This window comes from Pelodiscus sinensis, chromosome 2 (genome assembly GCF_049634645.1).
Source record: "Pelodiscus sinensis isolate JC-2024 chromosome 2, ASM4963464v1, whole genome shotgun sequence".
NCBI classification, from domain to species: domain Eukaryota; kingdom Metazoa; phylum Chordata; order Testudines; family Trionychidae; genus Pelodiscus; species Pelodiscus sinensis.
This window is the reverse complement of record NC_134712.1, coordinates 244,139,565-244,163,463: the sequence shown is the minus strand read 5'-3', so window position 1 is coordinate 244,163,463 and position 23,899 is coordinate 244,139,565. Positions and strand designations below refer to the sequence as shown.

General features: G+C 47.1%; 1 protein-coding gene across 6 annotated transcripts in view; it reads left to right on the top strand.

Moving 5' to 3' along the window:
• Nucleotides 1-11,141: 11,141 nt before the first annotated feature.
• GALNT11 (polypeptide N-acetylgalactosaminyltransferase 11) overlaps nucleotides 11,142-23,899 on the top strand; it is an 83,386-nt gene continuing 70,628 nt past the window's right edge. Inside the window, exons 1-2 of one of the 6 annotated variants that reach the window (XM_075922800.1) lie at nucleotides 17,753-17,975; nucleotides 21,172-21,250. The gene's annotated coding sequence lies outside the window, so the exon portion shown is untranslated. Of the gene's footprint in view, nucleotides 11,308-11,596; nucleotides 11,860-17,743; nucleotides 17,976-21,171; nucleotides 21,251-23,899 lie in introns of those variants that run through there. The other 5 variants (XM_006129319.4, XM_025187869.2, XM_075922802.1 and 2 more) reach the window with 5 other exon arrangements.

The following is a 23,899-nucleotide window of genomic DNA, read 5'->3' as shown; positions in this document are numbered from 1 at the left end:
AAACTAGTCCTCTATATTAATAGTCTTACTCTGCTGCCTCTAATGCCTGCATGGATTCCCTTGCAAGGAGGAGCCAGGCATTCTCTTTCTTCCTACTTCTCAAAAAAAAATCATATCTAAACCAGACAGATTTAGATAGAGCCAGGAAGGGTTTTTTTTTAATCTCTTTACGGTTTTTTTTATGGCTTTCATTGTATAGCTCACAGCACTGAAACATCTCTTCCCTCTTCACAAATAAGTGGCTATTTTACATGGCTAGGGGACAGCCCTTCAAGTGCGCATTTACTTGGCCCATTTTTTTAAGTTAATAAAGAGGAAGATAGATTCAGAGAGGTAGCCGTGTTAGTCTGTGACTTTAAAAACGAGTAATCCTGTGGCACCTTAGAGACTATCAAAAATATATATATAGTATCATGATCTTTCATCGGCAAAACCCACTTCTTGAAATGAGCTTAAGAAGTCTCTAACGTGCCACACAAATACCGTAAGTGACTTAAGACAGTCCATATGTGGTCAAGTGCAGATCCTCATTTTGCATTTGCAAAGAGGAAAGACGTTCCCTCCACAAACTTGCAGTTGACTAAAAGCTCTTTGCTGCCAGCGGTTACTTTCTGACCAGCACAGTGGGGCTGGCCTGCTGTGCATGTGGAACTGGAGCAGAGACTGCCTGCAAAGGCTACTGTTCCAAATAACTGCCTCCTTTCAGCTCCTGGATAGGTGGCAAAAACTGTGCTTGAGACTATTAAAAAACCTGAACCACTGCCTTAAATAGCATCTCTGTAAATGTCATTCTGACCTTCTTTACATTATTAGCTGTAGCACTGTACAGAGAACAGATCCTATTATTCCAAAAATAATTTTACATGATTGGCTCTGTTAGTTCTCTGTAAACAATCTGTGCTTTGTCCCCTTTCCCTTGTGGTCAGCCTGTTGATTTCTGAACCACAGTTGTGGTATCATGTTAAGAGATTTCATGAATACTGTAATTATGCAGGTCACTTGGCTCAGTAGCTCTCTTCTAGTTGAGTATTTACTATTATGCTTCTGGATAGCTCATTTTAGTTTAACATCAAATCACTGGAATCCTTCGCTTATTTAGAAATACAGTAAAACTCCGGTGGTCCGGCATCCAGTGGTCCGGTATGCCTGATGGTCCGGCACCAACTACAACCCGGAAGTGCTCCGGCAGCTGCTTCAAGTTGTTAGAGTAATTGATTAACTGCGGCTGGATCCACAGCCGACACGCAGTTAATGTAACTTTCCTCTCTACTGCCGGGAGGGGGGGGCCAGGGGAAGGTAGGGGTCGGTGGGAGAGGGGGAGGGGGAGCAGGAGGGGGCGAGGGTGTGCCAAAGCAGCTGCATTCAGGACGTTCTGGTCAGTTACAGTCACTCCGGCTGGATCAACAGCCGACACGCAGTTAATGTAATTTTCCTCTCTACTGCTGGGAGGGGGGCGGGGGCAGGGGAAGGTAGGGGTCGGTGGGAGACCCCTCTCCCTCTCCCTCTCCTTCCCCCTCCCACCGACCTCTACCTTCCCCTGCCCCCCTCCTCCCGGCAGTAGAGAGGAAAATTACATTAACTGCGTGTCGGCTGTGGATCCAGCCGGAGTGACTGTAACTGACCAGAACGTCCTGAATGCGGCTGCTTTGGCACACCCTTGTCCCCTCCTCTTCCCCCTCCCCCTCTCCCACCGACCCCTACCTTCCCCTGCCCCCCTCCTCCCGGCAGTAGAGAGGAAAATTACATTAACTGCGTGTCGGCTGTGGATCCAGCCGGAGTGACTGTAACTGACCAGAACGTCCTGAATGCGGCTGCTTTGGCACACCCTCGCTCCCTCCTCCTCTCCCTCCCCTTCTCCCACCGACCCCTACCTTCCCCTGCCCCCCCTCCTCCCGGCAGTAGAGAGGAAAATTACATTAACTGCGTGTCGGCTGTGGATCCAGCCAGAGTGACTGTAACTGACCAGAACGTCCTGAATGCGGCTGCCTGCCTGTCACCGCCTCTCCTCTTCCGCTCGCAGGCTCTGCCTCCCTGCAGCAGGAGGGAGGGTTTGGCACACCGCCGCCCCCTGTTCTGCTTCTCCTTCGACGAGACCCGCCCCTGCCAGAGTACCTCCTGATAGTCCGGCATTTCTGATAATCCGGCACCACCTGGGTCCCAAGGGTGCCGGATTATCGGAAGTCTACTGTATTGAGTACTAGAAGATTTAACAGGCGTTGCTCAGATCCTTAACCCAATTTTTTGGTTTTTAGAAAATAAAATGAAAATATACTTAATTTAAATCATTGGTCTGGGGATGATGGGTTCCGTTTGCAGGCTGCCCCGGGAAGAGAGCCTTCTCTGTCTGCTGCAGCTTAAGGCCAAGTGAGAAGCACCTCTCCATGATCACTGCAGCTCCAGTGGGGGCAGGTCTAGTTTGTTTGCCCCCTGTGCTCCCCTGCCAGAGTGAGGAATCCAGCAAACTTTACTTTTCCTCGCTTTGTCACGAGGAGGGAACAACCAGCAATGTTTCCATACAAATCCTGCCCTCTCTAAAGGGCATGTGGGGAATGGGAGGTTGGAGAACCTGCCTGGTGACTTTGTCTCTTTTCTGCGTGGCTTTGAGAAGCAATCCCACTCCAGGCCATCCCATTTTCCTGGCACAACCAAACTCTCACCTTGCTTCAAGTTATAAGAGGAAGTTGCGTACTGAATTTGTTGCTCCTAGCTTTTACTGTTTAGGAGCACTTCTTGAATAGACAGACACAGACAAGCTCTCTCAAATATATAGTAAATGTCACTTGTATGGAATGCTTCTGAATATGCTCTAATTTAGGGGTTCTCTAACATTTTATGAATGGGAACCACATCTTATTAGAGATTCATACATCTCCCTTCTAGGCAGCATAGTCAGGACAACTTATCTCTGATTTGTGATCATGTAGCCTTCCTCTGGTAATTCCAGCAACTGTTGATATAGAAAACTGATACACCATAACCTTCATACTCCGGATATCCCGAATTTGGGAAATCCCGTGATATGGACCCAGGCAGGCAGAAGTAGCTCTGCGCACTAGCCCTCTGCAGTGGGGGGCAGTGCCTCAGAATGGCAAGGAATGCAGACTGCCAGGTGAGTGCCTTAGTCCCATCCCCTCACACCTTTCCTGACTCAGCAAAATCTTCAATCCATCAAATCCTGTTTCCCAGGGTTGCTGGATGAAAGAGGTTCAAGTGTATCGGAAAAGTAATGTGTTAGCTGTTTGCTGAAATTCAGACGTGGGAAAAGAGAGTCAGCTATTTGGATACCTCTACTTCCATCAACTTGCACAAGTGAAATAGATAACAAGTGGGTTAGATTTCTTAGACCTTGTAGTAGAACAGCATCAAGGCTTTGAGGGTTTTTAATAACCCACCAATTGGCTTCTTCAAGTGTTCTTCTAAACCAATTACTGCATTCTTTCTTTCTAGCCTTCCTCTCAGCTTAAGATCTAAGCTCTTACAGAGTTCATGAGCTCTTCTGCAGCAGGGGAGGGGAAAAAAACAAGACTACATCTCTAATAAGCTCTTCATCTGTCTTTCTCAGCTGAGGGAGCTGTGTAGCAGGCTATGAAGTGTGTATACAATATGTAGGAATGCACACTGAAAACTCCAGAGTCTGTTGCCTGACTTCAATTATCTAAAAGATTTGATTGGTTGCCTCTGCAAAGACAGTTTTTTTGTACAATAAGAATAAAAGTCCAAAGGATTCCTGATCAGATGTTGTGTGCCAGTGATTATAAAGTATATGTAAAATAGTGACTTTGGAATGTAAAATTAGAGTAGGTGAAATATCAAGCTATTTAAGAGGAACAATATGGTGGGGTGTAAATGGAAAGATGGGTTATTAGTGCTTCAGAAATTTTTCTGAACATAATGTGCAGTAGAGCAGCAAAGATTGTGTTGAAGTGCATACCTAATGATCTTTAAAGATAAAGGGGCATTCTATTTGAAGTATATGTAAACAAATGGACTAACATAGGGAATAAGAACATTAGATGTTACTAATCAATATGTTGTGACGGAAAATGTGGAGCGCACTATAGAAAGGATAGGTACAACGTGGGTGAAAAGGGAAACATTTTTCATTTTATCAATCTGAATGCACAGGTAATACAACTAACGACTGCAGAGTCTAATCATCTGGCAAAGACTAGCAGTGTGGTGACAATTGAAGAAGGAAATATGAATGTGAAGCCAGGAGATGAAGAAGCAAAATCAAGCTTGGAAAAGTAATGCTAAAGAATAGACTGGTTACTGAGTTTACCATGTTTCCAGAACACATTAAATAATACTACTTCCTGCCTCTTTGAATAACATGAGCTTGTCAAGTATCACTAAACCAGGGGTCAGCAAACTTTCCAAAGAGGTGTGCCAAGATTTACCCTCCTGCCATGCACCGTGCTGCTCTCCTGAGAGGTGGGGAGAGGCTCTCTCCACCTTGCATCCCGCTTGGTCTCTTGCCCTGGGCTCTGCTCCAGCTTTTCCTGGAGGGAGGGGAAGAACAGCACATACGTGCTTCCCTAGAAGCCCAATGTGGCACGGAGCTTTGGGGCTTCCCTTCCACCCACAGGAAGTTGGCACTGCGGAGGCGTGATCCTGGATCGCCAGCACAGGCTGGGATCAGGGTGGCCATTGCTGACCCCTGCATTAAACTAATCAACTTAAGCAGGGGCAGATGAGAGTTCTGTGGGGCCCAGGGCAGCACAATTTTGCAGGGCCCCCCCTTTGGAGAAAAAATAGAAAAAAGGCATCCCCCCTGTGCCCACTCCTCCAGTAGCCCTACCCTGATCATGTGAGCTACCCCTCCTCATCCCTTCTTCTAACACCTCCCTGTACACACCAGCCATACCTCTCTCCTCTGGTGCTGGTCCCTCCCCTGTAAGTGTCTGCCCTTCTGCTTCACCCCCAGAATCCCCTGGTACCTGCACCTTCCCTTACCCCTGCACCCTCCTGGTGCCTCCCCCTTCCCTCACTGCCCCTGTGCCCTTTGCCCTCTTTTTCCCTGATGCCCACCCTCTCACCACTCTCTGCCCCCATTCTGCTCATGCCCCTGTGCCCTCACACATGCCTTGCTCCATCCCCACCTTCCTCATGCCCACCCCTCCTTTCAAGCCTTCTCCCAGCACCTCCCCCTCTCCCCTTTAGCCCCCAATGCCCTTACCCTCTCCTCACCCAGCATCACCCTGTCCCCCCTCCCTTGACACCTCCCCTCCTGCCCTTTTCCTCACTGTCTACACTTGGCCCCCTGGCATTTGTCTCTCCCTTGGTGCCATCCCCTTTCTTTTCCTGACCTGCCCCCCTTCCCTCAGCACAAGCCCCTTCCTCTGCCACCCACCTTCTGCCTTCTAGTTTTCAATGCGGCTGCAACCCTGGCTGAGGCTCCAGACCATGTGCCGAACCGAGCGGTGAAATTCTGGGCCATGCGGTTTTAAAGTCCCAGGCCGTGACGTCACGCCACGCCTGGGCATCTCCTCTCTCAGCTGTTGTGGGGCGTTTCAGCATGCTGCGCATGCGCTCCCTCAGCCCCACATGGCCTGTATTGGCCAGCGCCGGGGAATTTAAAGTGCGGGGCTGCGGCACTGCGTCACAATCCCCTTCCTCCTCCAGCAGCCGCCGGCCGGCCCTTCAGCAGACGGCCCACCGGGAAATTCCCGGTATCCCGCCAGACCAATCTGCCCCTGGCGCTGGCGCAGGGCCTATTGAAGCGGGGGGCCCAAGGCAGCCGCCCCACTCACCCTGTCCTATATCTGCTGCTGAACTTAAGTATGAATAAATATCACATCACGATAGGGATGTTAAATATCTGTTAATTGAATAACCTAGTTCATTAGTTGATTAACCTAATGAATTCTTATCGGTTACTTGACTAAATGCTGCTGTGGCAGCACCGCACAGAGCCCAGGGTCAGCAGGGGAGTCTCCAGCTGACCCTGGGCTTCCGCACTTTCGCCTTTGAAGTGTACACTTCAAAGGTGGACGCACCCTATTGACTAATCAAATAGTCGAGGCAAAAATGCATTGACTATTCGATTAGTCAGTTACCCGATACTTAACATCCTTAGCTGTCTGCCCACCGAGCTTGTAATACATTTTAAATGCAGAGGTTCCTCAGGGGTAAGTCCAGAACCTGGCACACACCAGGACTGAGTTGGGCTGCTGGCCAGCCTGCTAAAAAACTGACTGGCAAGGGTGGGGAGGAATGCATATAGTCTATAGCATTAAATGATAAGCTTTGGTAATTGACTACACTATTACCTCCCTATACCACGGTCTTTGAGAAATGCTGTGTTGAAACCATTTTCACATGCCATATGAGGAAGAGATGGAGATATATTTTGCAAGTACAAGTATACACACTTTTTTGTGTTTTACTTTCTCATTCAATTTTTACTGATGTGGTGAAGCTCATTTAAGAGCTGTATGTATCTTGGTTTCATCTTCTGTTAAAGGCCTTTGAAGATGGCTAAAGACAAGCTGAGTTTAAATAAGAATCAGTAAGATTGTCCTATGAACACATGGTGAACTCTTAGCAGGCGGTCTGCGCAGGGAGCTGGTTTTTAAATTGGCTCCCCTTGTTGACCAGTGCCTGCTTGGCACTCCACGCTGCTGCTTCTGATACAGAAGCAGCAGCACAGGGTGTTGTGGCTCCCCAGGAGTGGGGTTGGAGCACGCTGGCTACCGTCCCCGCCCCTGGGGACTATAGAATAGTTGACTAACCAAGAAGAATTATGAGGTTGCTCAACTGTTCAATTAGTTGATATCTAACATCCCTACCATGTGGCTGTGTTCATTATTTATTCAGAGCACATCAGCTTCAACAGGAGAGACTGTGGGAGTCCCACATCAAAATATATCATAGCCCAGTGGTTAGCACAAACTCCCATCCCACTTGTCAGAGAAGGAAAGAGGAACAGGGAGCTGAACCTTTGGTCTCCCACATCCCAGGGGAGTACTCTAACCACTGGGCTTTTAATTACAAGATTAGGGCGTGGCCCTAGTACAACCACTGTTTGCACTTTCTTTGGCTGGATTTTGAATAGAACACCATCTGGTAGGTGCCTGCTGAGCATGCCTCCTGGATTTGGCCCCGTGCATAGCAGAGGTGGCTGAATGTATGTCTGTCCCTGGGCTGGGAATCACTCTGGAACTTAGGCATCCAGATGCTAAGAGCAAGACAGCAATGTGTATGCCCAGAGGCAGAAACATAGATACCTAAGGCATTTTTATTCTAAAAAAATAGATGCCAAATGAATTTGGCGGATATTTTGTGGATGCAGTAGAGACAAAACTGGGACTTAGGTGCCTGAACCTTTATTAAGGCACTTATGTCTAGGATTTAGATGTTTGCATGCCTTTGTAGATTCCTACCTTGCTAGTCTTACTCCTTAATGACTTGCCCAAGCTTACACAGCAATTGAACTTGGTTTTGCCACAGCTCAAGCTAGAGCCTGAATCATCCTTCCGCTATATCAGTGCGAGCAGGGAGCAATATGGAGCTGATCAGTCACTCTGTATTCCAGTATTCTTCTACACATGGGAGTAATTTCTGTATTGAGAAAGTAGGAGTGGTTAAAGAGAAACTTCTGTAAATAGAAGCCATTTAAAAATTTCCATTGCAGGAAATTGGCTGAAAGGAAAGAAGGGTTATTGGCTTGATTCAACAAATACTTTAGTTTCAGCACAGAGAGTGAAAGTTTCTTAAGTTAAAAAGTGAAAGCCTTGTGTCTCAGCTGTTTCCTGTGGCCTTAGTGCTAAGAGTATCCTCTTCAGTTCTGTGCTGAAACTCTGAAATCAGTAGGATCACAGAATGCCAATCAGCTCCATGTCAATAAAATAAAACATTTGTTTGAACTGTTTCTTAAGCTTTGTTATTTGACCTGTTTACGGCTTTTGTTTGCTAATTGAGGCTGGGCTGCTGGAGAAGTCCTTAATCAGCTTGTGCCACTCCAGCCTGAATCAAGGTGAATAGATTGGGGCTGGGTGAACAGCCCTATGTTTGCCTGGTAACAGAGGGAACTTGCTAGTCTCATTAGCAGGAGCTCTAAGGCTGGAAAGAAGTGAAGAGAAAGGGAAGGGGGAGACCACGCTCAGAGGGAGGTAGGAGCCTCCTAGTCTGTTGCTGGCCAGGCCTGTGGTAGGCCAAGTAATTGGAAAGCCTGTATATGGTTGGAAACTGGAGGAGGGAAACTACTCATGAACAAAAAGCACAGGTGTTGCCCCAGACTGCAGTGTCCATGATCCGCTGTGAGAGAGGACAAGGGGCTGAATCCATAGGAGTGTGGCGTGTGCCCTATCACACTTACTAAAATACCTAGGACATTATTCCCAAAGTGATGACCTGGAAACTGGGATATATTCATGAGAATTGTCAGAATGTGATATCTAATCAGGAGGCACTGGCTACGTCTAGACTGGCATGATTTTCCGCAAATCCTTTTAACGGAAAAGTTTTTCCGTTAAAAGCATTTGTGGAAAAGAGCATCTAGATTGGCTCGGATGCTTTTCCACAAACGCACTTTTTGCAGAAAAGCATCCGTGGCCAATCTAGACGCGCTTTTGTGCAAAAAAGCCCCGATCGCCATTTTCGAGATCAGGGCTTTTTTGCGCAAAACAAATCTGAGCTGTCTACACTGGCCCTTTTGCCCGAATGGGAGCAGCATAGTATTTCCTCAAGAAGCACTGATTTCTTACATGCGATCGTCAGTGTTCTTGCGGAAATTCAAGCGGCCAGTGTTGACAGCTGGCAAGTTTTTCCGCAAAAGCAGGTGCTTTTGTGGAAAAACTTGCCAGTCTAGACACAGCCACTATGATGATGTAAATCAGGGCTACTCAACACATGGCCCGCAGGCCGCATGCGGCTAACGGCCCGTTTATTTGAGGCCCACAATATGGTTTGGGTTTGGGTTTGGTTTGGGGCTCAACATGTGGCTCATGGGTGGGAGCCAAAACTAAAAAGTAGTCAATATAACGGTCTTCTGTTGATATGCACTTTAGTCATTAAATTCCTGAAGTCATTGCTCATTAAAAGTGCTGTCATATAGGTGGAAATCAGGTAAATATTGCATTTTATTAATATCAGAACTGACTTAAATGGGGCCTGTGTGTTGTATAGTCTTGCCTTAATCTTTGTATTCATGCCTGTCAGTGTGAAAGAAGGTATTTGCATATATTTGCATATATATTTGCATGTATATGCAACCACACTTGAGTTGCGGATCTCGGCATGTGCTGTGAGTATCATTGTGGCCCCCAGGGCTTCCATAGTTGCGTAGCCCTGATGTAAACTATAACAAGCGGGAAAAACAGAACTGGAGTTGGGTACCGTTACCAGTTTGGGGGAGTGAGATACAGCAAACAGGTATAAAATGGCTACTTTAGGTCTGTAGCTGTTGACTTAGACAAATTATAGAGCCAGTCCCCGGAGAGATGTGCAGGGAGAAAAGTTCCTATAAGGGCAATGCCAAAGTGGAGCAAGGTTAATAGGAACCTCTGCCTTTACTTAAGAAGCACAGGAAATGGTCTGCTAGCTTTTCAATGGCCTTTCAAAACAAATGAATAAAACATGCATGTACTTACAGATTGACCAAATTCATCATGGAGGCAGACTGCACAGCTGAGTTATGGTGAAATCAGGGGGCGGGGTTTGGGCAGAGGTTCTGTATGCAATCTTAATTCTGGCATTCCTGACACATGACAGCTTCACTTTGCCGATTTAACACTTGTTGTGCATAGTTGTATGCAATCTCCTAGCTATTAAAACCAAAAAAGGAAACACTTAGAAAAACTGAAAAACTTAACTCCTATGGCTGAGCTTCTGCTGGCTTCTTCCCTCCTCTCCCCCCCCCCCCCCCAAAAAAAAGCCAACAGCACGTTGTTTCCATAATCAAAGTATTAGGAAAGATTTAGTCAGTTTTCTTTGAAAGTTTGCAGGAGGGAGGCTGCTGTTACCCTCCGTAACTACATAGATTATAATAGGACTGGGCGAAACACATTCCAAAGGGTTAGATCTGGGCCACCAAGCCACTGGATCCAGCCCATGGCCAGACTCAGGCAGACTCCCTGCTTGCCCCACCCCTGCATGTCATTCAGAAAGGTGGCTGCTGGTCCCATTGTTTCACAAACTGTGAGCAGAGAGGCGGGAGAAGTGGTGATTCATTGCTGCTCCCGTTCCCAGCACAATCCCATTGGCTGGTTTCTAGCCAATGGGAGCAGCCTGTTACGATAACAGGCAGCATGTGAAGCACCACTCCCCAATTCCCTCAGGCTCTACAGCCTATGCAGGCCCAGGCTCCTGCTCCTGCCTGAGAAACATGCTGGGCTGCTCACTGGGAGTCCCACAGGTAAATCTCCCGGCCAGAGCCTGCCTCTGGCACTCCAGCTCCTCCCCCACCTTACCCCACATAAGCCAAACCCTCTGTCCCCCTCCTGAGCCCATATCCCCTCCCAGACCTTGAACCATAATCCCCTGCTCTAGCTCACAACCCAAACCCCTGCACCCCAGTCCTGTGCTCCAGGTCACAACTGTCTCCTTCACCCAACCTCCCTCACAGGCCCTTCTGCACTTCAAACCCTTACTCTAAGCTTCTTTCTTCACCCAACGTCCATCCCAGCCCCCGCACCTCCTCCATTAATATCATGGAAGAGTGCAGCCTTCAACCACTTTCCAAAATCTTGGCGTGGCCTCCCCATCAAAAATTATTGCCCACTCCTGGCTTACAAGGTACATTAGAGTAGCTCTCCTTTACCATTGACTCTTATACAGGGGGTTGCTCCTGCCAAGTCTTTGTATCAGTGCAGGCATGCTTTAAACGTGTTTTCCCTAAACAACTAAGGCTCTACTCTTTCATACAGTTCATCACAGGGGGCCTCCTCATTAGGCTTACTGCAGAATTGGAACTTTTAACTGGAGTATTTACACTTCTATAATAATCAACACAGCAAGGTCTTGTGATTGCTTATACTGCCAAACATACAGCTCATAAACCAGTTTTTTAAAAATTCTGAGTGCTCTCTGGGGCATGTTATACAGCCACATCAAATAGTTTTACTGAATTTGTTTCTGGAGATTTCATCCAATTCAGGCGGTCACAGAGAGACTGGTATTTGTTGCCACAGTTCTCAGTTAGAAGTTGATCGGCACTCAACAGGAAAGTGTTACCTTTTCAGCTCAGTGTTTTTATTGTTCATTGAGAATGAAGACTCCAATTGGATTTGACTGTAACTGCAGTAAATATATTTTCTCCACGTAACCTTGCATTGCTTCTCTAGCTCTGGTTCTGCTGAGGAAAAGGTGAGACGCATTTGTTCAATTTATTATGCAGACAGTGTGTCTTAAAATTATCCAGCTGTTTTATATGTATATAATTTTATTTTGTGGCTATGTTAGCAGGCTTTGCAGATGTACTTGGCAAAGGAACAGCTACGTAGATTTTAAATATCTAAGTGTATTGGGCAGCTTGTTTCCATGTGGGGATTGACCTTGCAGTCTCTTCTGCATGTTAAATATTAAGAGTTTTCAATATTACAGTACTTACAGGTGTGTATGAAGGAGGAGAGAGGCAGAGTCACAGAACAACACTCAAGACCTGCATGGCTTGTTTTACTAAATCCTTACACCTTTCTTGGGAGCTAGTCACTCGTGCATGAACTTTAGGGCTTCTCCCAGAGCTGGCTCTGCTGTTGAAAAGAGAACACCCATGTTAATAGGAAGATAGCGTTGGAAAGGAAGAAGAAATAATCAGGATACTGTGAATGATAGCCTGTGTTTCTGATTTGGATGGCTTGAAGTATCTGCAAGCAGAGTAACCCTATGGTAAAACTTATTTCTTCGAAAGAGGGCTAGGTAAGAGCAGCCCATGGACATAGGGTACTGGGTGCTATGTGTAACATTCTAGGTTCAAAGAAGGACCATGCAGCATAACAGCATGTATCAATAGAGTGAGAACCACTTTATTTGCTCTGTGTGACCAATTTATTTATTTTTTGTAAGCTGATGCTTTCATTCTGTAAGTGTTGCATTCTCTAATCATGAACTGGGCTATTATATTAATCTGATTGACACAAGGCTGCACCTCTGATTATATTTAAAATTGGACTAGACTGTTCTGTTACCTAGCTTATTAACGTGAGACCCTGGGTCTTATGAATTTATTTTCCTTCCAAATACTTATAGCTGCTTTACACAACTAAATTCTAGTTGCTTGGACCTGTGCTAACATGATGGGCCAATGGAGTATGTAGTTTCTCATTTAGAGGGGAGAGATATTTATGTGTGCTCTTTCCTAGTGAGAGAATTGCAGCATTTTGTTGGCAAAGATGTGAGATGCTTCAAGGAGAGAAGTGAAAAATCTGAGTTTTCATTGACGTACTTTGAAATTAGCAACTGAAACATTTCACCAAAAAAATAGTTTGCCAATAAATTATTTCCCTTAGTGTGATAGTCCCTCTAATTACAGCTTTATTATGAATACAGCCACCTAGTGAAACTTCTGGACAAATTCAACATGAGACGATACAATGGTATAGTGAGGGAAAATCAAAGATATCTTTCTGTGCACTGTAGTTATCTTGAGGTTTGTTTCAAGTCCAAAGTGTAGAACAAATTCTTTCTAAGTGAACCATTTACAATTGTAGAACAGCTTGGGAAAATGCCTGAATAGTTTAAGCTGGTGAATGTTTATGGTATTATTCATGCAGAACAGTTAATTGAGGAGTTAAAAGTTTTGTGTACATTGTGTAGTGGGATACAGTCGGATACTTTTAGTAGAATAATAGTTTTGTGGTAACAGCATTAGAGAGTTGGAGAATCTGGTTTTGTTCTGGGCTCTTGCAGAGAGTTGTGTGACTTTATGCAAGACACATATGGCCTGGGTTTTTACAAGTTCTGAGTATTTGCAGCTTCCACTGACTTGAAAAGAGATACCTCTTCAGAGGGAGTTGTAGCATGTCTAAAAATCAGGCATCTAATTTCTCTAGTCTTTCCCTATCTATAAAGGAAGGTAAATATCTATTGTGATGCTACATTAATTGGTCTCTGTAGAGCTCTTTGAGAGCATCTGATTGAAAAAAGATAGAGTACACTTAACAATGGTATGTGTAATCTATGTCAGCTGTTGGAAGATGGGTACCTGCAGCTGCAAATAAGTTACTTATCCAGACCCCTCAGGTCTATTTGTTGGGTTTTTTTTTAGTCATATCTAAAGGAAGAGGACTTGTGCTCACATACTGAATGGCAGACTTTGGGGCACTCCTGTTGTGTGGAAGTGAATGTCCTTATCCATCTTCCCCCCTCCCCTTCCCCGATTTCCTTCCCTTATTTATTCTTAGATCTGGACATCCAACACTCCGGTCATCTGAAGAATTGGGTTGTGCCCATGAAAGCTCATGATACCACCTACATATTCTGTTAGGGTACGTCTAGACTACATGCCTCTGTCGCCAGAGGCATGTAGATTAGGCTACCAGACAGTAAAATGAAGCGGCGATTTAAATAATCGCAGCTTCATTTAAATTTACATGGCTGCCGCGCTGAGCCGACAAACAGCTGATCAGAGCGAGCGAGCCGGTAAAAGGGAGACCTGGGGAGGGTGGGGCAGGCGGGGAGATTTAAAGGGGAATCCGCCTCCGCCGTTAAACACCCGGCCCTGCGCCGGGCTGTGGCCTCCGGGCGCTGCAGCGGCCGGTTGGGGCGCACGGGGCATGGTTGGCCCCAGCCCCAGAGACCGGCCGCGGGGAGGGGCGCGGGAAGGGGATGCGAAGTGCCGCCGGGGCTGCTTTAAAAAACTCCCCGCGCTGAGGCTGACTTACATCCAAATTCAACTTAGCATACTAGTTCCGACTTACATACAAATTCAACTTAAGAACAAACCTACAGTCCCAATTTTGTATGTAAGGGGACTTCCTGTAAACTGACATCTGCTGGAGTCTGCAGGCAACCTGTAACAATAGCTCTGAGGTGTGAACGACTTCTTATCTTACTGCAGTAACTGAGGCCTAATGAAGATAATTTATGTTGTCAAACTGCTAACATCATCCTGTTGGTTAAAGCACGAAGGAGAGAGCCTCCATCATAAACAAATCCCCACATTCTGTTGTGAGCGACTTTTCTATTTTGGTGTCATGAGTGGGTTGGGGGAATAGCATTATTTCCTCCACCCCGTATGACCCTTGTTTAATATGCTGTTAATATTGCTTGGTTGGAAAAGTTCATGGAAATGATAAAATTGGGGAGAGAGTATTTGCTAACATCTTTAAAACATGGTTTAAAACTAATAAAAGAAAGTTCTTCTTCACACGGCATGTAGTCAACCTGTGGAACTCCTTGCCAGAGGAGGCTGTGAAGGCTAGAACTATAACAGAATTTAAAGAGAAGCTAGATAATTTCATGGAGGTTAGGTCCATAAAAGGCTATTAGCCAGGAGATAGAAATGGTGTCCCTGGCCTCTGTTTGTCAGAGGCTGGAGAAGGATGGCAGGAGACAAATCATTTGATCATTGTCGTCGGTCCACCCTCTCTGGGGCACCTGATGCTGGCCACTGTCGGCAGACAGGCTACAGGGCTAGATGGACCTTTGGTCTGACCCAGTACGACCCTTCTTATGTTCTTATCTAAGCACAAACATTAGGAGCTAGGAATTTAGTCATATATTTACAATATCAAAGGAGGAAAAGCAGATGCTTGGGTAAACCCAAGGGGCTCGTCTACATTGGCCCCTTTTCCGGAAGGGGCATGTTAATTTCAGAGATCGTAATAGGGAAATCCGCGGGGGATTTAAATATCCCCCGCGGCATTTAAATAAAAATGTCCGCCGCTTTTTTCCGGCTTTTAGAAAAGCCGGAAAAGAGCGTCTACACTGGCCCCGATCCTCCGGAAAAAGCGCCCTTTTCCGGAGGATCTTATTCCTACTTCAAAGGAATAAGATCCTCCGGAAAAGGGCGCTTTTTCCGGAGGATCGGGGCCAGTGTAGACACTCTTTTCCGGCTTTTCTAAAAGCCGGAAAAAAGCGGCGGACATTTTTATTTAAATGCCGCGGGGGATATTTAAATCCCCCGCGGATTTCCCTATTACGATCTCTGAAATTAACATGCCCCTTCCGGAAAAGGGGCCAATGTAGACGTAGCCAAGAAGATAATGACATTTTTTTAAAAAGTTGTAGCCAGGACCCTATAGAACAGCTTGCAGAGATGTCACATTCCTCCCACAGAAAACTACAATATTAGTCTTGGCAACTTTTTGTTAATTTACTGAATAAGAGCTGAGTACAGAAAGATCTGTCTTGTTTTTTCACTTAAAACAGGTACAGTACACAGGAAAGAAAATTAGCGGTGATGGTTTTCTGAGAAAAGCTCTGGTTGGGGAACCTGAAAGTGGTGTTAAGATTTTCTTAAATAATTCTGACTTCTATTTAAAAAATGACCTCTGACATAACCTCGGGTCACAGTTATTAAACACGTAATGATAGAGAGTGTTTACTATGTTTGAGGCTAATCCAAATGAGTGTAGGCATTTAAGCAATGACTAGTTAAAGATCATCTAATTGTCCCTTACTAGAAGACAAAATATTGTGAATTGCAGTCTCCTCTATTTATAGTGTTTTGCTAAAAAGATTAAAGGCTAACACTTTAATTCGGCATTACCTTGAGCTGCCTCCATTGCTTGTTATGGGGAATGGCAAATGCTCACTTGTTTGGTGGCATCTGCATTATAATTGTCTCAGGCTAATTATTACATTTATGTAATTTTTGATGATTGATTCAGATCTCATGCTGAGTAGTGGGCCATTGCTGGGCTCTCATACACAGCAATGGGCGGAAGAATTTTTGTAAAACCATATTTGGTTGTAACTCTTCAAAATAGTGTTAGAAAATACCTCTAGCATATTTGCTCCTAAATGGCTAGATTTCAGAGAGCTAGTCAATGTTAAATCTGTGGTATACTTTCACTATTTGCAAAATTTAGGGTTGCCAGGTGTCTGGTATTGAACCAGAGAGTTTGGTATTTTCACCTTCTGTCTGGTTTAAAAAAAAAAATTCAGAAAATATCGGACACCTAAAATATCTGATACTTTCTGATTCTCCCTCCCACCCCTGGCCCCAGGAGGCAAAAATCCCAGGCTCAATACGGAGGCAGCCTGGAAACGCTAGCGCTTACCAGGTTCTGCAGGGGAGCTGTCTGGCCGCGTGCAGGGAGGCAAGATGGTGGGTGGCTGCCAGCAGCCTGTTAGGGCCCAAAAGCCTCACCATGCTTTTTTTTTTTTTTTTAAACAGGGGCCACTTTTTGGGGGGTATTTTTTCTGAAACCATCTGGCAACCCTAGTAAGCTTATCACAACGGCTACATTTCTATCACTATTCCACAGAAACTGTGTTTTCATATGTGTACAGTGTGGGGCCCTATTCTGTGATGGGAGGAGGAGGCGCAAGATACTACAGCAATGAAAATGATAAATAATTATGTTGACCATACTTCTTTTTTTTTTTTTTTCCCGGAACAGCCCCAGATTTAAAGGTTTTGTCCCTGTGTCCCTATAAAGGAGGCAGATGTCCCGGAAAACGCGTTCAGATCCATCTACAAACGGCACTGCCATTTCCCTCCCTTGCAGACACCCAGCGCTAACTCCATGCAGCCGCAACACCCCACCTTCGCCCTGCACGTAAACGGCCCCCTTGGTGCTTTGCACAGGCAGCCAGGGATGCTTCCAGTGGCGCGCAGTTTCCAGAGCTCCGAGCTCCAGTGCAGCTAGGGTTGCCAGCTGGTTCCAGAAAAAATAACGAAAAACAAAAAAGTCTGAGCAAAAAAAATCCAACCAACCAACCCACCATAGCCCCTTTGAAAACTGCGTGGTGAGGCTTTCTAGCTCTGCCGAACGGGTAAGCACTAGGGTTGCCAAGCTGCCTTCCTAGGCTATGTCTACACTCGCGGCTTCTTGCGTGAGTAATATGCAAATGAGGCTAAGCGTGGAATATTGCTGAGCCTCATTTGAATACCTAACGAGCCACCATTTTTTTCAGAAGAGGCTCTTGCGCAAGAAGGAGCATCTACACTGCCCCTTTTTGCACAAGAGAAACCGTCTTGCGCAATGCCGTTCTTCCTGAAAAGTAATAGGTGTAACGGCATTGTGCAAGAGGGTTTTTCTTGCACAAGAAGGGGCAGTGTAGAGCTCCTTCTTGCGTAAGGGCCTCTTCTGAAAAAAATGGTGGCTCATTAGGTATGCAAATGAGGCTCGGGCGATATTCCACGCTTAGCCTCATTTGCATATTAGCCTCATTTGCATATTACTCGTGCAAGAAGCCCCAGTGTAGACATAGCCCTATTGAGCAGGACAGCTCTGGGTTTTCACCACCTGGCCAGGGGAGGAAAAATCTGTTGTTGTTTTTTTTTTAAACCGGACAGGAGGAGAAAACACCGGACTGTCGGTTCAATATCAGACACTTGGCAGCCCTAAGTGCAGCAGGCGCCGCTGTCCAGCAAGCCCCCACCCCTGCGTGGCCCCTTCCCTCCCGCTGCGGGACGGCCTCCCCCCGCGCGGCTCCTCCATCCGCAGGCGGCCGCCACCGCTGCCGGAGGGGGAGGGGCGCTGGTCGGGGGACGAGCGGGGTGAGCCGCGCCTGCGAGCTGCCGCCAGAGCCTGGAACACTGGGGCTCGGCCCGTGAGCTCCGCCCCGCCCCCCCCCCCGCCCCGCCGGGGGCGTGGCCTGCACGGAGCCGCTCGCACAGCCGCGCTCCGCCAGCCGGCTCTGGTGCGGTGGGGGGGCTTCTCTCCTCCCTCCCCCCCCCCACGCGTTCCTCCTAATGGGCGCCAAAGCTGGTGCGGGGCCTGGAATGCGCTGAAATTAGCCCCGCGGGCGGCCCGGCTCCAGGCCCGGCGAGCGATCCTGCCCCGGAAGCAGCTGGGGCCCGGGCTGCGGGGACTGCTGGGGCCCCACCACAGACTCCAGCCCCGCCAAGTGGAAGGCAGAAGGTGAGGGACGGGGCAGGGGGAGAGCGAGGGGGCAGGGCAGGGGGAGCGAGGGGAAGGCACCAAGGGGCGGGGTGGAGGAAAGACAAATGCCAGGGGGCCAAGTGGAGACCACGAGGAAAAGGACAGGAGGAGGGAGGGGAGGTGTCAGTGGGGCTGGGAGGGTGGCGGGGACAGGGTGATGCTGAGGGGAGGGGCATTGGGGGCAAGAGAGGAAGAGGAGGGGAGGAGTGGTGCTGGGAGAAGGCTTGAAAGGAGGGGTGGGCATGAGGAAGGCAGGGGATGCAGCAAGTCAGGGCACAGAGGGGCATGAGGGGAACTGGGGCAGAGGGTGGTGAGGGGGTGGGCTTCAGGGAGACGGGGGGGGGGGCAGGGGCAGTGAGGGAAGGAGGAGGCACCAGGAGGGTGCAGGGGTAAGGGATGGTGCAGGTGCCAGGGATTCTGGGGGTGAAGGAGAAGGGCAGACACCTTCAGGGGAGGGACTAGCACCAGAGGACAGAGGCATGGCAGATGTGTAGAGGGAGGTGTTAGGAGAGGGGATGAGGTGTAGCTACACATGATCAGAGTGGGGCCACTGGAGAAGTGGGCATGTGGGGAGAGAAGGGCTGGTGCAGGGGGCAGGTCCTAAGAGGGCTGAGGGCAGTGAGAAGGGCAGCAGTCAAGACAGCAGAGGAGGCTGTGAGGGGGCAGCAGGCACCAGGGGAGCTGATGGAGCAAGGGGAGGAGACATGGCGGCAGAGGGAAAAGGTAGAGGTTTACAAAATATTTGTTAATAACTTGGGTATCACAGTGGCACATCTGAACAAGCCACATGAACTTAATACTGGTGCACAACACAATTCATTCTGCTCATGGGAGGAAACCTTAAAGGGAACAATTTTCCCAGCCTCTCCCTTTCTGTTCCCCCCCCTCCCCCCCGAGTTAATGTGATACAAATTGGGTTAATGCAATTGCAGGATAGTTGCATGGGGGGGGGGGGGGGTGTCCCGGTGGGGGCCAAACTCATCCCTATGGGTAGAAGGATGGTGGGAGAAGTTCTTAGAAGGGGTCGCACAACACCTTTTACTTCTATTCATGTGTCCATCTTGACCCCGACAGTGTTATCTCCAGAGGCGTGGCTAATGGGGGGGGGGGAGGTGCGTGGTTAACAGAGGTCGGGGGAGGGGTGGCTAATGTGTCCCTAATTTTGGTTCAGAAAATATGGTCACCATATAAATAATACATCTTGCCTACTGCACAGGATGGTGGTGAGTCTTAATATTTAAAAAGTCTTTTGAGATTCTTGATTGAAGGGTTGTAGGTACAAATTAATATTTATTATGAATTGTATATGGAGAGAAAATACGAGTTTAATATCTTGTGTTTGTCCTGGATGAACAGTGCATATATGTATTCTGGAAGAAAATGGGGTTAATGCATATTTAGGGTCCTTTAAGCATTCATGTGTTTGCACCTATATCCTTTAGTAATGATCGAGAGAAATATTGTGGCAGTCTATGCTACACTGGTATAACCCTTAGGGTACCTTATTATGAAACAGTTCTCCCTGATGTTTAAAGCGTGAATGTATGAATTGCAGGTGGCATCTTCACTGTATCCTCAAACTTGCAGTTGATTAAGAATGCTCCAGTGTAGACATAGCCTATCTTGCACCAGAAGTATGCAAATGAGGGTAAACATGGAATATCGCCGAGCCTCATTTGCATATCTAACGAAAGCAGCCATTTTTGCAGAAGAGGCTCTTGCGCCAGAAGGAGCGGTCTACACTGCCTATTCTTGCGCAAGAAAAACCCTCTTATGCTGATTATTTTCAGGAATAATGCCATTGTGCAGGAGGGTTTTTCTTGCGCAAGAAGGGGCAGTGTAGATTGCTCCTGGTCCTTCTAGCGCAAGACCCATCTACACTGCCCCTTCTTGCGGCTGAATCAGGACTCCTGGGGCAGAGCAGCTGGGGTGCTGACGGGTTGGTCCAGTAGCGCCAAGGAGCGGTGCTGCGGGACCAACCGGCAGCACCCCACCTGCTCTACCACAGGCCTGGGGCTGTGCTCCACGTCTCTCTGGTCTGCTGGGGGGGGGCACTAGCTGCGCGCCTCCCCCCCCCTCCAGCAGACCAGGGACATGGGGAGCAAAGCCTCAGAGGCGCGGGACCCCTCCGCCTCCCCGGCTTTGCTTCAGGTGTCCCTCGTCTGCTGGAGATGGTCCCCAGCAGACCAGGGGCACCCGGAGCAGCTTTTCTTGCCCCGGAGGTCGAGGTGGCGGGACCGTTGCGCTCTGGGCGGTCCCACTGCCTGCGAGCTCCGGGGCGAGAGAGCCCCGTTCGTAAGTGCGGATCCGACTTGAGTCGGATCCGCGTAACTTGGGGACTGCCTGTATATCCCTGGCTCTCCTCACTCAGTTAAATTTACTGCCTAGTTAATAATTTTGGGCTTCTTTGCATTAGGTGGTTAGGCTTTAACTATGTAAGCCTGCTTGCTGTGCTAGCATTAATCTCTAGCTATTTGAACTTCTGGGCTCAACTTGTGTTTAAATTGTGTGATCTAGAATATTACTGTTACTTGTTTACCAGTGTCCTGCACTGACCTTAAATGTTCACCAGTCACATTCTCACTTCAGCCAGCCGCGTGCTGACAATGCTAGTAATGCTGTGGGGCAGGAGCAGTAAGTAGTCTGAGACACAAATCCGTCTTTACATCTTCTGGACTCTCAAGCAGCTTGTTTGCTTAGAACAAGGTAATGACTGAGCTTTAATACTTGAGCTTCAAAACCCTGTTTGGGGAGGTCATCTGGCAGAGGACAGCTATTTTCTTAGTCATGCACCACAATGCAATGACATGGCATGTATTGTTAAATCCCAGACACAGACAGCTGAAGGCATATGTGTATTAATTTCCATCCTGAGGTGGTGATGTTACAGAGTGAAAGAAGCGAAAAGACATGAGAAGGGAAAAACAGTAACTATATTGCCATGGAGAAGGAAGAAGTCCATGCTTTGCTAGATGAGCAGAGAGCTGTGGGCCAAATGATGTCACTGTGACCTAAGCTGTAAATGTAACCCTTCCCCCCCCCCCCCCCCGCCCCCGGACAAACAAACCCCTGGAAGATTTTAAAAGAACACCCCACACTCCCAACTTTGAACTGGATCCTGAAATAAACAAAGAGTTACTAGAGTTCCCATGTGTATCAGTTGATGTTTTCACAGTTGGTGTGTGTATGAATAAGGTCGGGCAAAGCAGAGTTCTTCCTGAGTTGGCATATGGAACACGAAGGCTTGAGGGAAGGTAACTGTCATTTCCTTAATATGCTGTCTTAGTGGCTGGTCTTTTTAAGCCATGTTTTCACTACTCAGAAGATTGATACTTCATGGTCTATCTTCTGGGGCTTGATATAGTGGGTCTAGTGAAGACCCGCTAAAACAAATTCAGAGGGTGCCCTGTTGGCTCCAGTACTCCTGCTCCTCACAAAGAGTAAGGGAAGCCAATGGGAGCATTTGTGTATCTTAATTTGACCTTCCTCTGTAGTGTAGACCAGGCCTTAGTGTTCTTGGATCTAAGAGGAGAGTTGAAAATTCTAAAGCGAGGAACTTTCCCAGCCTCTCTTACTTCCTGCTGGCTTGGTATTCAGGCCAAAGCTGTTTGTAGATTTCATGCCATTTTCCTGTTATGAGCTGGGACAGGGATTGTATGGAAGAGTTGACTCACCGCTGGCATACCCCCTTGTGGCTGGGCATGGGTATAGCAGCTTCTTCATGGTATCTGGGTGTGGTATGGCACCTCTTTTCTCACTAGGGTTCTCTGCTGACAGTACATAGACTCCAACGCCAGAAGGGACCATTGTAATAATCTGGTCTGATGTCCTGTATGACACAGGACAATGAACTCCCCCAAATAAATTCTAGAGCATTTTTAAATTTTGATTTAAAAAATGGCCAGTGATGGAAAATCCACTGTGACCCTTGGTAAAATGTTTCAGTGGTTAATTATTCCTGTCTGCTGCTTGTTTCTCTAGTCAGGCCATACTTCACTTCCACTCCTTTAGAGAAACAAAGTCCATGACACCAGAAATCCAACAATCTATCATCAATGTTTTGCCCCTGATTCTGTGCCCCATGGTCCTTATTCTCTTTGCATGAAGCCTTTCATAAATCCATATCAGCTTACACTGGGGAGCTTTCATGCCACTTTCTCCAGTGTTGATAGGGGATCCCAGGCCCTCCTTCCCGACTGGATACCAGTCCAGAGACCTGATGATGAACAAATAAAGTGCACCATTAGACTCCTTGCTGTTGTCTCCCTTGTCTTCTTCCTATCTTCATTTTGTCAGGCCTTCTATCTAGTCGCTTTCTGGACTTTTGTAATGAGTGATGCCTCCCAAGGCTTCTCCCTGGAGGTCTGGTTTCTGCCCTTGGCTGTGTTCCTAATCCATGCAGCCTTTATGTTAGGGCTTCTGTAAGCAGCTTCCTTCCATTGTTCCATTCCCCAGGTCCGTCTGCCTGCAAGTCTTTACCCTCCTTCTCCATGATTGAGTTCCTGCTCTGTCTTCCATTTCTGCCTGATTGAACTGTTTCTTCCCCTTACCCTGCAGGGCAGATGATTTTTATGGGCCCTGAGGTTATCTCAGCTCTGGCCAGTTCTATCACAGTCCACTCCTACTGCTCCTTCCTGTCTCTCTGCTAAGAGAGTAGTTAAAGTTATTTCTTTACCCACAATCATCTTCAACTCCAGGCTTCCAGCCTGTATAGCACCACACAGCTGGGCTTCATGTTTAATTAGGAATGGTCCACTATCCAGGTGCAACCAGGTGGCTGGCTTAATGTGTGTCTCAGATTAATCTTTTCAGAGGTGGGATGGGATATATAACTCATCACAGACCCCTCTTAAAATGAATTTGGGGAGGAGAGAGGAAATTCAGCGGGACTGATTTTTGGCCAGGAATGACAGCCTAGTGCCTCCTTCCAATAGTCACAGACCTCACTTCGCTGTAGTACTGTGCACCATAGTAGCCTTGTTTTGAAACCCGGGTATGCTGCACTATAGCTTTTGTAGCTATTAGTTTTATTTGTAGGGGTGCAGTTACCCCAGTAGCTGGCTGGTTGAAATCCCAAGTGTAGACAAGGCCTGAGTGTTCCAACTCAAGATGCTCTGTTTGCAATCAAGTTTCATTAATAAGCTTGAGCTTTTTATCGTTGTTATTTGTAAAGACTGGATAACCTCCTCCTCTAATTCCAAACAAAATTTTGCCCTGGAAATGGAAACTTAAGGAAAATAAATAGCCTTTTTATGTTTTCTGCCAAATATGTCACTGAATGTTTTGGTTAAATAGCAAGTTATTGAAAAGATCTGGTCTTCTGGATCTTAGAGAATTGATTTGTGTTAAATGCAGTATTTCATATGTTGTGTACAACATGGGATAAACTGGTGGGATTCAGGGGAGAGGGGCAACTATGTCTCAACAAGGAAGAGGCAGAATATTGCATGTCTATTCATGTAACATAGTACGTGGCAGGCCTCCTTCCTATCATTGTCCTAGCTGCTAGAAAAAGGCTTTTCAGCTCGGGGATCATAAGGTTGTCTTCACTCTGGCACTAACTTATTTCTTTCTCTCCTAATTAAAGCCCTGATTCCTCTTCGATGTCTGAAATAAAGTGCCCATTCTTTCTTAGAAGAAAGTAATTATTAGTGGTCTTTGCAATGGTCAAAAAGGGCATGGCAGTGCTGCAAAAAGAACTAGATCTGTTTGCAGCCAGTGTTTTGTGTGCATGGTGAGTCTGTGTTAGAATAGCACCTTTTCATTGCCAAGGGGTAAATAGTTCTAACACTTGTTGGAGAGGTGTTTTTGGCTAGATAAGTCTTAAAACAGACCTCACTCCATTGTTCTCCTGCAGAAAAAGGGCTAGGGCAGAAGAGCTTGAATAGTGTACAGATCAGCTA